This window comes from Callospermophilus lateralis, unplaced genomic scaffold (assembly GCF_048772815.1).
Source record: "Callospermophilus lateralis isolate mCalLat2 unplaced genomic scaffold, mCalLat2.hap1 Scaffold_578, whole genome shotgun sequence".
Lineage (NCBI taxonomy): Eukaryota > Metazoa > Chordata > Mammalia > Rodentia > Sciuridae > Callospermophilus > Callospermophilus lateralis.
In genome coordinates this window covers 388768-405768 of record NW_027514514.1, presented here as the reverse complement: position 1 = coordinate 405768, position 17001 = coordinate 388768, and the positions used below count along the sequence as shown (strand labels likewise).

Genomic DNA, 17001 nt, shown 5'->3' with positions numbered 1-17001 from the left:
AGAACAGATTGCTCTCCATAATGTGAGGAGGCCTCTTGCAATCAGTTGGAGGCCTGAATGGAAAGAACTAATCCTGCCTGAAATATTAATTTTTCTGCTTGGCTGCCTTTACACTGAAACAACAGTATCTTCAGGCCTTCGGACTAGAACTACATTATTGACTTTCCTGGTTCTCAGATTTTCAGACTGAGCTCTCTTTTGACTGCCCTGAGTTTCTAGCTGGTCTATTGACAATCTTGAGACTCGTCAGTATTCATGATTGTGTGAGCTAACTCCTTATAATAACTCTCTTTACCCATAAAAGTGCACACTGATTCTCTGAAGAACTCTGATAAATCCTGCTAATCTATCTATTTATTGTCAATCAAATTGTGGACCCTGACCACCCAGAAGTGATTTAGCAGGGAAATATTTTCCCTCCAAATGTTTTGAGAACAAGGAAAGTTCTCAAAGTATGGTCAGGACTTCCTGCTTATTCTGGAGGCTGCAGATGAAATCTAGGGAACTCTGATCAAACTGAAAAAGCTAAGCTTTCCCACAGGTCATTCTGCTGGGTCTCTGCTCAGAATCTGGTGGAGCAAGGTAAAAACAATCTTTACTTGCCCTTTACAAAAGAGGAATTTCCAAAATTTAGATTTACAATTTTTTTATTGTTATTGTTTAGAACAAGTTCTTTGACTGTTCTGACTTGGTTTGATTAGTACTTCAGAGGCTTCCAAGAGATAGCCACTGTATCCATTTGTCTCTCTCTTGTGCTATTGTTCTGTCTTAAGTGTACTTTGTTATAAAAAATGAGAATCAAAGGGTAAAACACAGTCAAAGGTACTATATGTATATTGCTTTAGTTGGCCTCACAGACACATTATCTAGAGGGAAAATACAGACCTATCCCATCAGTAGCCCCCAAACCTCTTTCTTGAGATGAAATTGAAGAACTGGTTTAATTATAGATTTACTTTTATAACAGGGTGTTCTTATCCTCACCTTTTCACCCCACACTACTTCAGTCTTTTCAGTGAAGAAATAAAGGACATTGGATTCAGGAGGAAGTCAAATCTATTAATTTGTGCAAAAAGTATGAACCATAAACTCTTTCATGATCCCTCACTACTCCATGGTCTTTGCCATGGCCCTTACTTCAATCCAGCTCTCATTCCTCTTCAGTGATGGAGATCCCCAGTCTATTCCACTTGATTGCCTTACATCTATAGAAGTGTGCTCAAAGCTGAAAAAATTATTCTCTCAGACACTTCCTTAGACTTAACCCTCTTCTTCAATATCCCTTGCAAATGAAATTTTTAGGGAAACACAATCTGCTGGCTGATTCATGGATCAACTTGTTTGGACCAAGAAACACAAAGATTGCTGCTAAAACATTATTTCTTAGTGTTGGTGAGACTGTTTCTAAAAGAAATGGCATTTTAATTGGTAGTCTGACAGAAGAAGATCGTCTTTGCTGATAGGGGTGAACATCATCCAAATTGTTGAGGGCCCGAATAGTATAAAAGGGTGGAAGAATGAATTTGCACCCTGTATAAATTAAGACATTCATATTCTCTGCTCACAGACACTGGAACTCTGGGTTTTCAGGCCTATGGACTTGAATTGGGATTGACACAACTGCATCCCCCACCCCCAACACACATTCATACACCATTTTCAAGCCTTTGGACTGGGACTTAGACTTAGATCCTTATCTCTCCTGGTTCTTGGGCCTTTAGACAGACTGAATTATACTGTTGGTTTCTTGGTTCTCCAGCTTGCAGATGGCAGATGATGGTGTCTCCGGCCTCTATAAACTTGAAAGCCAATTCCTATAATAAACACCTCTCTTTCTCTCTCTCTCTTTCTCTCTCTCTCTCTCTCTCTCTCTCTCTCTCTCTCTCTCACACACACACACACACACACACACACTTATACAGACATGGACTAAGTAACATATCCATCAGCAGTGAACCATATATAAGGCAACAGTCCCATAGGATTACAATGGAACTGAAAAATTTCTATTGCCTGCTGACATTGCAGCCATTGTAACATCATTGAGCAGACACACATGATGTATTACTTGTGTAAACAGACCTTCTGCCTTCCAATTGTATGAAGGTATAGCACACGACAATTATATACAATATAAAATATGTGTTAATGATAACAACGAGGTCACTGGCTTATGTATTCATTATTCTATGTTTTTTATTGTTATTTTAGAGTGTACTTCCTCTATTTAAAGAAAATAGTTAACTGTATCTAACCTCAGGCAGGTCCTTTAGAAGGTATTCTAGAAGTCATTGCTATTTTAAGAGGTGATAGCTTCATGCATGTAATCATCTCTGAAAACCTCCCATTGGTAGAAGAGATAGAGGTAGAAAGCAGTAATAGTGATGATCCTAACCCTGTGTCTGCCTAGGCTAATTCATATCTCAGTTTATAAACCAAAAAAAAATTAAAGCTTATTGAATATGACAAAAGAATATTTTTGTAAAGACGTGCATTGTTTTGTTTCATTACAAAAGTCAAAATTTGTAAGTTTAAAAAAGTAAAATATTTTGATAAACTAAGTTTAATTTATTTAGCATTAAAGAAAATTATTTAATACATTTACTGTAACTTCAATGTACATGGTTAACAAAGTCTACAGTAGTGTGATGGTTTGGATGTGAGGTGTCCCTCTAAAAGCTCTTGTGTGAGACAAATCAAGGTTCAGAGGAAAAATGATTGGGTTATGAGAATACTAATCTAATCAGTGAATAATTTCCCCTGATGGTATTAACTGAGCTGGGAAAACTGGGTGGTAACTGAAGGCATGTAGGTTGTGGCTGGACGAGTGGTCACTGGGGGCATATATTTTGTATCTGGTGAGTAGAATCTCTCTGCCTCCTGGTCATCATATGAATTGTTCACCTCCACCACACTCTTCTACCATGATTTTCTGCCTTATCTTGGGCCTAGAGGGATAGAGCCATCTGTCAATGGACTGAGACCTCTGAAACCATGAACCCTTAAACAAACTTTTCCTCTTCTAAAATTGTTCTTGTCAGGTCTTTTAGTCACAGCAGCAAAAAAAAAAAAAAGAAAAGAAAAAAAAGCTATCTAAAACAAGTAGTCAATGGTAACAGCCTAGGCCTTCACATTTACTCATGAACATAGTACTCACTGAGTCACCCAAAGCAAATTCCAATCCTATAAGCTGTATTCATTGTGTCTTAATAAATGTAGTCATTTTCATAATTTGTACCCTGCTTTTACTGTATCTTCTCTGTATAGACACAAAAATAACATTGTTACAATTGTCTATAGCATTAGGTATTCAGCCTAGCATGCTGTACCAGTGTATAGCCTAGGAGCAACGGTCTATACCATATAGCCTAGCTATATAATAAGTTATTCCATGTATTTATTTGTACACATGCTCTGATATTTGCACAATAATAAAAAATGCCTAATTACACTTTCCTCAGAATGGATCTCCATCATTAAATGACATATGACTATATATCTGTAGATAACATATATTCATACATTTAGCCACACATGTATCCTATTGGTTTTGTTTCTTCCGTGTACTCTAATGTATATAATAACTGGTTACACAATAGTTTTTTCACAAGAAACACCTGAGGCATACTCTTTGCCTTCTCTAAGATCAGCTCATTGTCAAAATCCTAGTTTTACTACCTCTTATAGTTTGTCAAAGGAGAAAATTACCATATTTACTGATTCCAGATATAGTTTTGAAGTTTTGCATGTTATTGGGACAATTACAAGTCTTAGATTCTTGGCCTTTGCCAGCACTCCTATTGCTAGTGGACATAAATATGCTGACCTATGATAGACTGTTCATATTCCTACTGAACTTGCTATTGTTCAGCACACACCAATATAACTAATAATCTCTAAGAAACAATGGGGCTAAAAAGCTGATGAAAGTATCCTCCATTTGTCCTTGATATTACTATCAGGCAAGTGTTGAACAACCTGAAAAAGACAAATGGCTATCAAAGGCTGCCAAACAATGATTAGATGTGTTTATTATACATTGGAACAAATGCACATGCTGTAGCTCCCTATCCTTTGACTTTTATCTCCCATCTAATAGGACATATGTGAAAAAGAGAGGAGGTCAGGAAACTTAATGACAATTGGTTCTGTCCTAAAATCCCAAACATTCTGACCAAGCCACTTCCCAATGCATTGTTTGTTAATCTCAACAAGTTTCTGGAAGTTATCATCATATTTCATGGAATTATTTAAGACACATTCTGCTCTTGGCAGTAGTCCAAGTATACTCTAAAAATTTATCTCTAGCCTTTGCATATTCTTACTCTTTGGTTATTGTCTGTCTGTTTGGTGGACTAACTGAAACTATCAAACCAGATATGCTGATTCTAAAATAGTGGTGAAAAAAATAAAAACTGAGGTTTTCCCTTATTTTGGCATTCCTTTATAGATCAAATCAGATCAAGCCACGTTACTGTAGAAATAATTTTGATGAAAAATACTAGGGTAGTCATTGAAATTTAATATCTCCTATCATTCTCAAACCTCAGAAGCAGAGAAGCATTACCTCTCTCCTCTTTCTCCTTTTATAAAAATCCAGTCCAACGCTGGGTGTGGTGGCACATCCCAGCAGCTCTTGAAGGTGAGGCAGGAAGAACCCAAGTTCAAAGTCAGCCTCAGCAACTTAGTGAGGCTGAAACAACTTAGCAAGATCTTGTCTCAAAATAATGAAAGAACTAGTGCCGCAGCCGGGCTGGCTGGGCAAAATAACCGGGGGGTGACGAATGACTTGTGTACGTTGATGCAGCAGGAATGGAAGCCCTTTATTGTAGGATAACAGAGGTATTTATACATTTTGCACAGCTTATCTTAATTAGCATAAACTAGATACAGCAGTCAACCAATCAGGAATCTTCACACTTAATGGCTCGATTTTGTTACTTTACAAACTATTCCCTCTGGCATTTTGCCAGGCGCCATCCAGACTTGTTTACAGACTCTAACAAACTAGGAATGTGGTTCAGTGGTTAAGTGCATGCCCCTGGGTTCAATCCCTGGTACACTCACACACATGCAAATCTAGACTACCCAAATAGGAGACATGGATTCACCCTGTTTGAATTAGCTTTTGGTTGTCCTATAGCCAGGCATCTCTAAGCCTCTCATTCCAGGATTAAGCAAGCATTATTGGATTTTCAATGAAGAGTTGTTATGATGTCTATTTATATACTATATATATGCTTGGAATGTATCATCAACAGGTATAAAAAGTGTGGCTTCTACCCACTGACAAATCCTGCCATCTTTTTCAATGAGGAGATAGAGTACATATCAAAGTTTCTATTTATTTATTTTAAATAAATGTTATAGTGTATATTTAAGGTATACAACAGAGGGCTATGGGACACATAGAAATGCTACAATAATTACTATAGTGAAGCAAATTACTGTGTTCATCATCTCATAGTTACCTTTGTGTGTGTGTGTGTGTGTGTGTGTGTATGTGTGTGTGTGTGTGTGTGTGTGTGTGTACGGCAAACTCTACTCATTTAGCAGAAATTTCTAATGCAATTCAATTTTTCCAACTATGGTTTCTCATGTTGTACACTAGTCTCTAGACTCGTGCATCCTAAATCTTTGTAATTTCTATCCCTTGACCTATATCCATTGTTCCATTTCCTGTGAATCCTAACTCAGGTAACTGTTCTCTAAACTCTGTATGTTTGACTTCTATTTTGGATCCCACAATCAGAGAGATTATGAAATATTTTTCTTTTTTGTCTGGCTTATTTCATTTAGCATAATGTTTTCTAGGTCCATTCATGTTGTGACAAATGTCAGAGTCTCCTTTTCAAGGCTCAATAATATTCCATATTAAACATACACACACCACAGTTTCTGTATCATTTGTCCACCGATAAACACTTAGATTGTGTGCATATCTTGGATATTGTGAATAACGCTGAAATGAACATGGGAGTACAGATATCGCATCAAGGTGATAAATACATTTCCTGTGGGTGTATACCTAAAAGGACAATTGCTGATGCACATGATAGTTCAATTTTTAATTTCTTTAGGAATCTCCTACTTTTTTTCCACAATAGCTGCATTAATCTACATTATCACCCACAGTGCGAAAGGGTTTTTTTTTTTTCTTCACATAGCTAATATTTGTTCTTTCCTGATGTTTTGGTACTAGCTATCCTACTGGCTGTGAGGTTATATCTGACAGTACTTTTGATTTGCATTTTTTTCATGAGTAATGTTAAGCACCTTTTCATTAACATCTGACTATGTTAGTGTCTTTTTAGATAAATGTGTATATTAAAATCCTTTCCCATAAGTTTTTTTTCTGTGATTGAATTGTATGATTTCCTTCTAATATTTAGACATTAGCCCCTTTTTAGATATATGGTTGTAAAGTAATTTTTCCCAAATGGTAGATTACTATTTTATTTTATTGACCCTTTCCTTTGCTATGCAGAAGCATTTTAGCAGTACTGAGTATTGAACGCAGGGGTGCTCTCCCACTGAGCTGTATCTCCAGTACTTTAAAAAAAATTTTTAGATCTAGGTACTAAGAGTTGAACCCAGGAGCACTTTTTCCAGTCCTTTATTTTTTATTTTGGGGCATTGACCCACCAAATTTCCTAGGCTGGGCTTGAATTTGTGATCCTGCTACTTTGGCCTCCCAAGTCACTGAGATTACAGATGTGCTCCACCATCTCAGCATGGTCTACATTTCATTGAGGTAAAATTACGGGAAGGAAATTTCTTCCTTTGAATTGAAAACATAAATGGCATTGAACTGTTCTTAAGTAAAAAATACCAAATAAATACTATAATCATTCTCTATAATTTGACTGCAAAGTAGGTTTCTTTCAGTTCTCTAATAATATCACAGGGAAAGAGAATGACATTTAGATGGATATTTACTCAATCACAGGAAAATATTCCTGGGCTTAAGGCTCTACCAAGGGAACATGGAATAGAGCTTACCTATTTTTATCTTTCCTGGTGACCAGAAATATAGACGAGTACATTTAAGATCTGGAGTATCCTGATTGGGTAATATTTCCTCTGTGGAGGCTAAGCTGAAGGTTTCCTCTACCTTCTATTTCTCAATTTGATTTTGCTATTGTAGCCTGATGGAGGTGCAGGGAATATGGAAATATATAGATGTTAATACAGCTGATGATAAATGTCATAAGTCACCAGACCTCATCCTTGTGGGTCACAGATTCTAGACTGACCTTGGTCATGTTCAATCTTGATCTCTTTATTTGTTATGACAATGAAGTATATAAAAGGTTATTACTCAAGTGGTCAGGGCAATGTAGACTCAGATACCTGGTGCCACTTTCTTCACCAGATATCCTGCCTTAAATGCCAAAGTGTGAGGTCCTTTGTACACAAACATCACAGTATAGATGTACCAGGTAAGTCATCCTAGAAAACTCACTTTTGAACTGAAACATCAAGCTTCATTCAATAATGTGGATAGTTTTTCCAAATTGAGGACTTATGATTTAGAAAGAACAATTATAAGAATTTACAAAGCAATTATCTAGATATTTAATGTCTCTACGTGGTTCTTTGAAGCTTCCATTTGTACTCTGAAATCATCCCATCTCAGATACACTGACTACCCAACAAGGAGAAGGTTGTGCAGTCTGCAGTGAACACTTCTGATTGTTTTTAAATCAGAATGGACAAGTAGCATCTGATTTACACCATTTCAAAGATGGTAATATTCTATATGACATTAAGGAGACATAGCCATTTAATTGCATTGACCCATTCCCAGAACTAGAAGACTGCTTAAATGGGGGTGGGGAAATTTGTTTAGATTTGTTCCTTCTTGCTTATTCATTCTTTTAATCTATATTATTATTTTTCTTTTCAGATATCAAACAATATAAATATGAACTTGACTTTTCTTTCCATAGCAATTGGTTCAGCTCTTTGTGAAACTTCTTGTGAAGTTTCAAGTAGGGGAAATAAAGTAACCACCAACTCACCAGAATGGCATAAAAATGACTTTAAGTTGAAAACATATGAACAAACAACAGTCATTGAAAGAAACCTTTCCAAGCTTATCTTCATGGAGTTAACCAGAGCCTTCTGAATGCACAGCTGCCAAAAATCTCCCTCTTTGACTCTTAGCACTGGAAGGTGAGAGTTCACTTGCCATAAATCCTTCCCTGGTGAGCTCCCAGCCAGGAAGGAGACTGCCCGTCAGCGTCTGGGTGAAAAATGGAAGGCTCCCAATGGAACCTGCCATATGTTACCACTGAAACCCCAAACTCATTGTCTTTAGTTAAGTTTATATATAAACCTTTACCCTGGCTGCCCTTGGAGCCACTTTTTATAGAGTGTTCTCATATGCTCTAAACTTTTCTGTTAATCTGTCTGTTTGGGACTGTGATCTAACTTTAATTGTAGGTAATTTTTCTGATTTTGCCACTTCCTCATGCATTAGATATTGATTTGTAAAAATTAGAAAATATGAGAATATGCATACTGTCTAATTTTGTTCTCATATTTAAGATTCTTGCAGCATAGTAGAATGGATTCAGGCTTACTTAAAAGTGAACAGATTTTGAGAGTGAGAGATTAAAAATTGGAAAATAAAATCCCCAAAGTTAAATAATTTTAATAATTCTTAACTCAAATATACAGCATTGGGGAAAACTGATAACTCAAAATTTTATAGGATGGTGACAGATATTTCCAGGCATATTTTATATTTTTTATATATGTATTTTTTTTAGTTATTTAGATCTTTTATTTTATTTATTTATGTGCAGTCCTGAGGTGCGAACCCAGGGCCTCACACATGCCAGGGAAGTGCTCTACTGCTGAGCCACAACTCCAGCCCCTATTTTATATTTTTTAATAATGAAATACACCACGGTAAAGGTGACTTTTCTAGTCTTCCATGTGTTTCAAGTTGGTTGACTTGTTCAAGTTAATACTGAGATACTGTATTAGCTTTTCATTGCTGTGAAAAAAAGGTGCCTGACATGAATAACTTAGAGGAAGAAAGATTCATTTTTACTTATAGTTTCAGAGATTTCAGTCCATGGTCAGCTGGCTCCATTGCTATGGGCCTGAGATGAGGCAGATCATCATGAGAAAGGTCATGGTGGAGGACAGCTGGTCAACTCATGGCAGCAGAAGGAGGGGGAAGAGAGAAAAAGAGAGGAAAGAGAGAAAGGGAAAGAGATAGGGAGAGGGGCAGATAGAGACAGATAAATAGGTCGATAGAGACAGATAAAGGGTAGGATGGGGAGGGAGACAGAGAGAGAGAGAGAGAGAGAGAGAAACAGGGACAAGATAAAGTCCCCAAGAGTAAATCCCCAAGGATGCACTCATTTTTACTAGGTCCCACTTCCTACACTGTCCACTACCTCCCAATAGTCCATTCAAATCGTTAGTCTCTCACTTAACCCACAGATGACGGCAGAGACCTCATGATATATTCACATCCCAAGGATTCCCACTTTGGATACTGCTGCATTTGGGACCACATCTTCAAACACATGAGTCTTTGTGGGACCCAACATATCTAAGTCACAACGTGCACTTTCTTGTCTGTGATGGAAGAATTTAACAAAAATATCTTGCAGTTCTAACATTTTAATTAATGTAATAGTATTTCAAGATATATTTCTTACACAAAGCTATTCTGAATTGCTAAGAAACATTTTTTTATATACTTCCAATAATACGAATCACAACAAAATAATTTAGGTTTAAGGTAAGTTACAGAATTAAAGAAAAGATTGAGGTGAAGGTGAAGCTAAGCTTTTTAAAGATATGCTATTTCCTAATTATGCAGAAGCCATTTTTCCCTTTGGCTTGATTCTAAATTGAAAAAAAAAATGTGAATGTAAAACGAGAAGAGTATGTGTTTCAAAAGCCAAGAAAACATAGTTAAAACTACATAAAGCACAGGTCAGGTTTTCATATTGATCAGATTAAAGTAGATTAATGTTTGTTCTAAATTCTACTATACTTAGTTAAATTCAGTTACTCCTTTTGTTAAAAACAGATCTTTATTCTTTTAAACAGTAAGTATCTATAAAGTGCTATTCAACATGCAAAAGAAACATTTAAGCATGGCCCTTCCTACTAAATTTGGTGCTCTACTCACAAAGGAGTTGCATGATTCTTTCAATTAGCTTTAATAAATATAATTCTTATCATTCTAATTTATGGTGGGCTATAAAATTAACAAAAATGTTTTAAAAAAACCCAATTTGTTTAATGTGTATTCTATCTTCTAAAATAAATGAACCCAAAATAGAAGCATTTTTTGGACAATTAAGTATTAGATATCAAACATTAATGAAATATCATTCTATTTACTTATTAATTATCAAGATTTAAATACATTAAACATATTCTCTCAAACCTGGCTGGCAAAAGAGGTAGATAATGTAATACTTACATAGCCAACTTAATGTTCATTATAAACAAGTAAGAAGTAAAGAGGCAGGAATCCCCATTGAACTCATATAACAAGTTAATGACTCAAAAGCCAATCCCATGATAATAATCTTTCCTTTGGTATCACTGTCATATGTCTTCATTTGATAAAATAAACCTGAAGTACATTAAGGCACAGAAAAAACTTGAGTGAATGTAAAAAATAAAATGTTATTAACAAAGGAAACAAAGTGTATTTATAACATATTCACTAGGAACCACATGCAACTCTTAAATATTTGCATTACTTTCTTTTGGCAAATCTAATGTTCCTAATTACAGCCTAATTGTACTTGAATATTATATTAACAATATAGAGAAATCACAGTACCTTATCCACAAGTGTTCAGTAGCTGACTTTTAGTTAATAGTTTAATGAAATTTCATCATCAGTACTAAAATAAAATTATACAAAGTATATTTTTATTGGCAATGGGTCAAATATATTATGACATACAAAAGTAGTACATTATATTATTTTTAAAAGCTTTTATCATTTGAGGCAAAAATTGAATAGCAAATCAGATAAGTCATGTTTTCATATATTTCAAAAACGACAAGACACTCAAGAAATTGGTCAGTTTTCTTTAAACAGAATTGAGATCAATGAAGATACGTATTATCTGAAGGTAATACTAATATATTTTCTTTTTCTTACAATTTCGGAATTTTTGGCTGAATTCATTTCCTCTATTGTTTTCTGTGCTACTATCACTGTCACTGGTTTGCTTTTGCCTCTTTCGGGTATTCATCTCATAAAGGTCAGAGTCACTTGGTTGTTGGATAGTCCATTCATAGGAGCTAGGTCCAGCATCTAGATCTGGAACATGACTCAGTGAGGAAGACCCAGACGTGCTACTGGGAATTGGGCTGTCATCTCATAGAAAGGAAGCTGCAGCACTGGATTATGTGCATGCCGCTGCTGTGGGGGAAAAAAAGTCAACTTATATACCAAAACAAATCCAAAATGCTAAGTTAAATGCACATTAAAAAGTCTAATGCATGTTAAAAGTAACATGAATTATGCAAATAGTCATGAGTAAATCAAATTGTATTTTGGTATAAGAAAGGCAGTGACTTCATAGTAGGAATGTGGGAGCTTCCTTAAATCCTTAACATAAACATTTAAAGGTTTATTAGTTTACTACAATATAGATTATCAAATAAATATAATGCAAACCACATATGTAGTTTTAACTCTTCTAGGAGCCACAATATAAGAATAAAATGAAACAGATAAAAATTTTTACAAATGTATTAATCTCAATATATGATAGAGACATGATAACTAAAATTTCTAACTACTCACAGCAGATTAGAAATAAACTGTGATACCTTGAACTTGTCTTTCAACTCACTTCCATCTCTACCAGAGGGGGGGAGAAAGAGGGAGACAGAGAGAGAGAGAGAGAGAGAGAGAGAGAGAGAGAGAGAGAGAGAGAAGAATAGAATGGAATATGTTGGGAAAAATACTTTCATAGTTTCAGGTAATGAGTGGTTGTTCATTAATATTAACTATATGAGCACCAAATACTATGAATGTTTTTCATGTTCTTCATAAATTTGTGTCATATATATGCTAAACTAAATGGGTATCAAACTTACCAATTTATAAAAGAAAAAATATTCTTGAGGTAAAGCAGTATTATTAATGGGAAAAAACTGCATGGGAAAGGAAGGTCTGCCCAAGATTTCTTCATTCCTTTTGAGAAATAAAATGGAAAGCAAAAAAAATCCTTAAAATTCTTAGGTACAAATATTCTTTTCTCTTAACAACTTAACGAGGGTTGTCCATAATCAGAAACAGAGACAGAAAGATCTTCTCTGGTAGCAGTCAGAATTAAATATCTTTAACAAACACATGCAAATAATGTTATTATATTGATAATGTAGTGTCAAAACAATACATTAATTAATTATTTCATTACTAAATATTAAAATTTCAACATTCAGAGTCACATTTGGTTTTCTGATATGAAAATGTTAGACCAGTGCTTGTATTTATATAAAGACATACAACATTTAGATAGTAACAGAACAATAGCAAGTCATTAATCATCACTGGACATACAGTTCAATCTTCTACAGATATACAAACAAAGAGGGAGAAATTATCATCAATTTATTTTTAAAGTATCTTTACTATGTAAAGATGTTAACATAAACATGTTGACTGATATCTTTCAGGCATTAAGATAATCAAAACATCTCTAATTAAAAAACTGTGGTGTTCCCCAAATTTCATTTATACATGTGATCGTTGCTCTTATGGAGATGTTATAAATCCTGGCTAGGTTCTGCAGCTACTCTTCAATAGTCTACTAGCTCTATAGTATACCCTAATTTTAATGCTAACCACTAATCCTTAGGCTAGGAAGCATACTCTAAGGGAGGCTGAAATCAGCACTGGCAGATGGGAAGAAATGACAGAATGTAGTCAGATGGATGGGGAGACTCCATTTATAAATACTGAGAGTAGTATCCCAGAAGTCAGTAGAAGTCAGAAGTCCATACTTCATTAAGAAAGAAATTAGAAAAATATAAGTTGTTCCATAGGGGTAAACTGAATAAACATTGAGGCTGCTGAATGGCTGATCAGAAAGTTCTCATCACCTTAAAAAGAGTAGCTCTCATATAACAGTGGGGTTAAAAAATGAACAGGAAGAAAGGATGTGAAAGATAAAAATATTTATTAGTGAGAGGAAGAAGAAAAATATGGGAGCCCAGTTAGGAGACAAGGTGAAAGGTGAAGGGAAATTACAGAGTAGGGAAGACTCCACAGCAGAGGTGAGATAAGCTGCATTATGAAAACAAGTGTCAATTGTCTAAAACCAGTATTTTTCCCACATGAATCTTTGGACACATAGTTGTCTGCATGGAGGAATCACATGTAAATTAAAAACTGTTATGGATTGATACATTCTCTTCATTTTCAGTTAATGTAACCCTCAGTACCTTAGAATGTGGCCATATTTGAAAACAGGATCATTGCATATGTCATTGGTTAAGACATGTTAATACTGGAATAGGATGGATCCATAACCCTTTATGACTGGTATTCATATAAAAAAGGAATATTTGGAGATAAAAACAGAAGAACAACATGTGAAAATAAAGGCAGAAATGTGGGTAAAGCTTCTGTCATTCAAGGAATACCAAGCAATGCTATCAAAACAACAGAAGAATAGGGGAGAAGCATGGGATAGATTCTTCTTCATAGCTTAGAAGAAACCAGTGCTTCTAATATTTTGATCCTGGATGTCTAGCCTCTGAAATTTTAAGGCAATTAATTTCTGTTGTTTAGGCACTCTATAGTACCTTGTTACAGTGGCTCTAGCAAATTAAAAATTAGTTCAATTAAGAGCAAGGCATAAGAGGCAATAAGAAGTCAAAAAATCCATTTACAAGGAAGACTAATGAAGACTAGATTACATTTGCACATCACAACCAGGACATGATAACTCATTCTCATACTTCCTTTATGAAATACCAAATACTAGAAAAAAGTACTACCAATGAAATGTAGTGTCATGGATATACATATGACTTTTTTGACATTATAGTCTAGACTCTGAGATGATTTACAAACCATGTATCAAACATAAGATAGTTATACTGCAATCTTCTATTGCCTATCTATTCTTTTAAACTCCAAATCCTACAAATATTTTGTTCTTTTCCCAAACCCAAAGAAAATGAAGTCGTTTTTTGCTCTTGGTATTAAAGAAGAGGGGAAGCTATTACATCACATATATGGCTCAATCCATAAGTCTATAATGATTTCCCTATCTTAGTAGTAATTTTCCTTTTGTTGAATACTTACAATATATTCAGTATTTTAAGTACCTTGTATTTATTATAAAATTTTATTCTCATAAAAACTTTTTAAGTATTATTTTAATTTTAGAGATAAGGATATAGAAAGGTAAAATAACCTCCTCAGAGTCACAGCATTAATAAAGTGGCACTGGCAGAATTCAAATCCAGGCAATCTGATTTTATTACCTACTTTATTAAGTTCTCTTTATTCTCCCCAATATAGAAATTCTGGGGAGAATAAAAATATGGAGCACACTTATTTGGGGTTTAGTACTTCTGCCAAAGATAATTCTGGGAATTTGCCAGTCCCAAAAGGTCACTCTCCCATGCCTTAGGGGGCTGACACAGTTAACAAGGGATAGGATGTTTGGTTATTATTAGTTTATTTGAAAATATTCAGTTCTGCCAAAGACAAAAAGAAAACAAACAGGATGGACAAAATTCTTAAAAATGCTTAGTGTAGATTGTAAGTAAGTTAGCAGTTTATTAATAGCAACAGAACTGTGAGGGATAAAATAAGCAAGAAACCTAGGAAGCCAAGATAGAATTCATAATATATACTAATGGATAGTGAATGATTTAGATCTTATAACACACAAGAGAGATGGATACCTACTCCTGATCATGCCTAACAGTTATAATATAAAGAATAGTAGTGTACAGTTTATCATATTTATTTTATCTTTTATATTTATATTCTGTTGCATAAGTCTCTTAATAAGTGTTTGTTTATGTAGTACTTAACTTGGGCACTTTAAAAGTTAGGGAAATTTGAACTCTGGGCTCCTAACCTTATGTGTCATTTTAATGTCATAGTTTGTGATCATTTTCATATTGTAGTTTCACTATGAACTGTTGGGCAGACTTCCTGAGATTGTTTTGATTAAAGCTTTAGTCAGTTGCCTGAGTTTTTTAATTAGGAAAACTCAAAGAATATTACTCAAAATGTTTCTCCGTTGACAGTTTCATTCATGTATGATAATGATTAAAATATAATAGAACCTTTATATATTAACAATAGCAAAAAGAAAATAAGGTAATCAAAAATTTTGGTGTGTCTTGAAATCATTTTTAACCCATGCAAACTCTTAAGATTTCTCTCATCTTCCTTGAATCTATACTTGATAAGGGAATTGTGTTGAATTTTCAGTAGATTATTTCACATGATTGTTTTATTCAAATCATACCTGCTCTTCCTAAACCCCTAGATATTTACCTCTAGGATGGCATGCTTTGCTCTTGTTGACATGAGAAATCATTGATTACATCTGTCTTTTAAAAAGGAAAAAAAATCTGATAAGTGAAACTAGTCAGGTATTTTAAGAAAAATGAATATAATGGAAGTGGAGAGGTAACAATAAAAACAATATATAATTTATATGTCTCTCTGTGTATATTCTAATTATATGCATATATATTTGTAGTATAGTTGCTGACTCATACTACCTGTAAAACTGGCAGTTTTTGTTGTTGCTATTATTTCTGTCATTTAACAATATGAAAGCTATTCTTAGATTTCTGACAGTATTTATCTCATAGGATATAGTTTTCCAAATCCTGTGTTCTAATATTCTGGCAAAGATGTAAAAGATAGATCAATTCAGCTTTCTCATTTCATAGATGTGAAAAGTGAAATATAGGAAGTTGAGTCATTTTCCTAAAAATCATGAAACTTGCATTTATGGTAAAGTACGCTTAGCAAACTCGGTAAAATGCAAATTCTCATTCATGGGCTGGAGAGGAAGCCCCAGTTTCTGCATTGCTAATAAGCTGTTAGGTGATGCATGGGTATGGAAGCACACTTCAAGTAGCAAGGGAATAGCATAGCAAGTCATGCAACCTTAATAGCCAGTATGTAGGACAGTGACTTTTCCAAGACCCATGGGATTCTGAGCTCATTGTCTCAAACAAAATTATTATATTTGTCTAAATTGTACCAATACTCTTCTGATGTGTCCAGTAATTTATTACTGTTGACTTATGAAAATCAAGTGCATACAAATGACTAATTTACTGTACTAAAGTCACTTTAACACAAGGGTGTTGTGAAAGAACATGAAATGTGTAATTTTAAATTCATGTCCTGGTGGCTAGATATCAGGGCTAAGTGAATCAGCCTCCATGAACTTCAGTTTGCTCATTTTTAATTGAAAAGAATAGTTACAATACTACCTCATAGAATTGTGAAGCTCAAATGAGATAATGTAAATGTGTGATATGATAGATTGTAAAGCAATAATCCACTGTTTTCCCTTTAAATGCATTTTCTTTTAATTCTGTTGAATAATTTCCAACTGTAGATCTTCTCCATGCAGTTTCATGGACTACTTGAATCTCCTAGGTTATACATTTAAAAATGCAAATCTACCTACCAATCAGAATCTCTGGAAATTGCCCCAGGAAACCACATTCTGAACAAATGTACCCAGTATTTTTTCACACAGTTTTTTAAACCTATGCTTGGGAAATCCTAGTTTGTTTTGCTTGTGTAGTCAGATTTCTTGTCAGTCATTGTCCACATATTTTTATAAATAAGTGATTGAATATCTTGATTTTGTATAACACATTGAATCAATATTTATTTTCTGAATTTGCATTGGTGGCTCAGAACTAAAATTTAAAATACATTTTTGCCTTTACTTTTGCTTTTGGCCTCTATCCTTGAGGGATCTTAGAGTTTCACCT

The 17001-nt window shown here is 34.5% G+C and overlaps 1 pseudogene; it reads right to left on the bottom strand.

Moving 5' to 3' along the window:
• Positions 1–11132: 11132 nt before the first annotated feature.
• Positions 11133–16726, bottom strand: LOC143640713 (splicing regulator RBM11-like; annotated as a pseudogene).
• Positions 16727–17001: the final 275 nt, after the last annotated feature.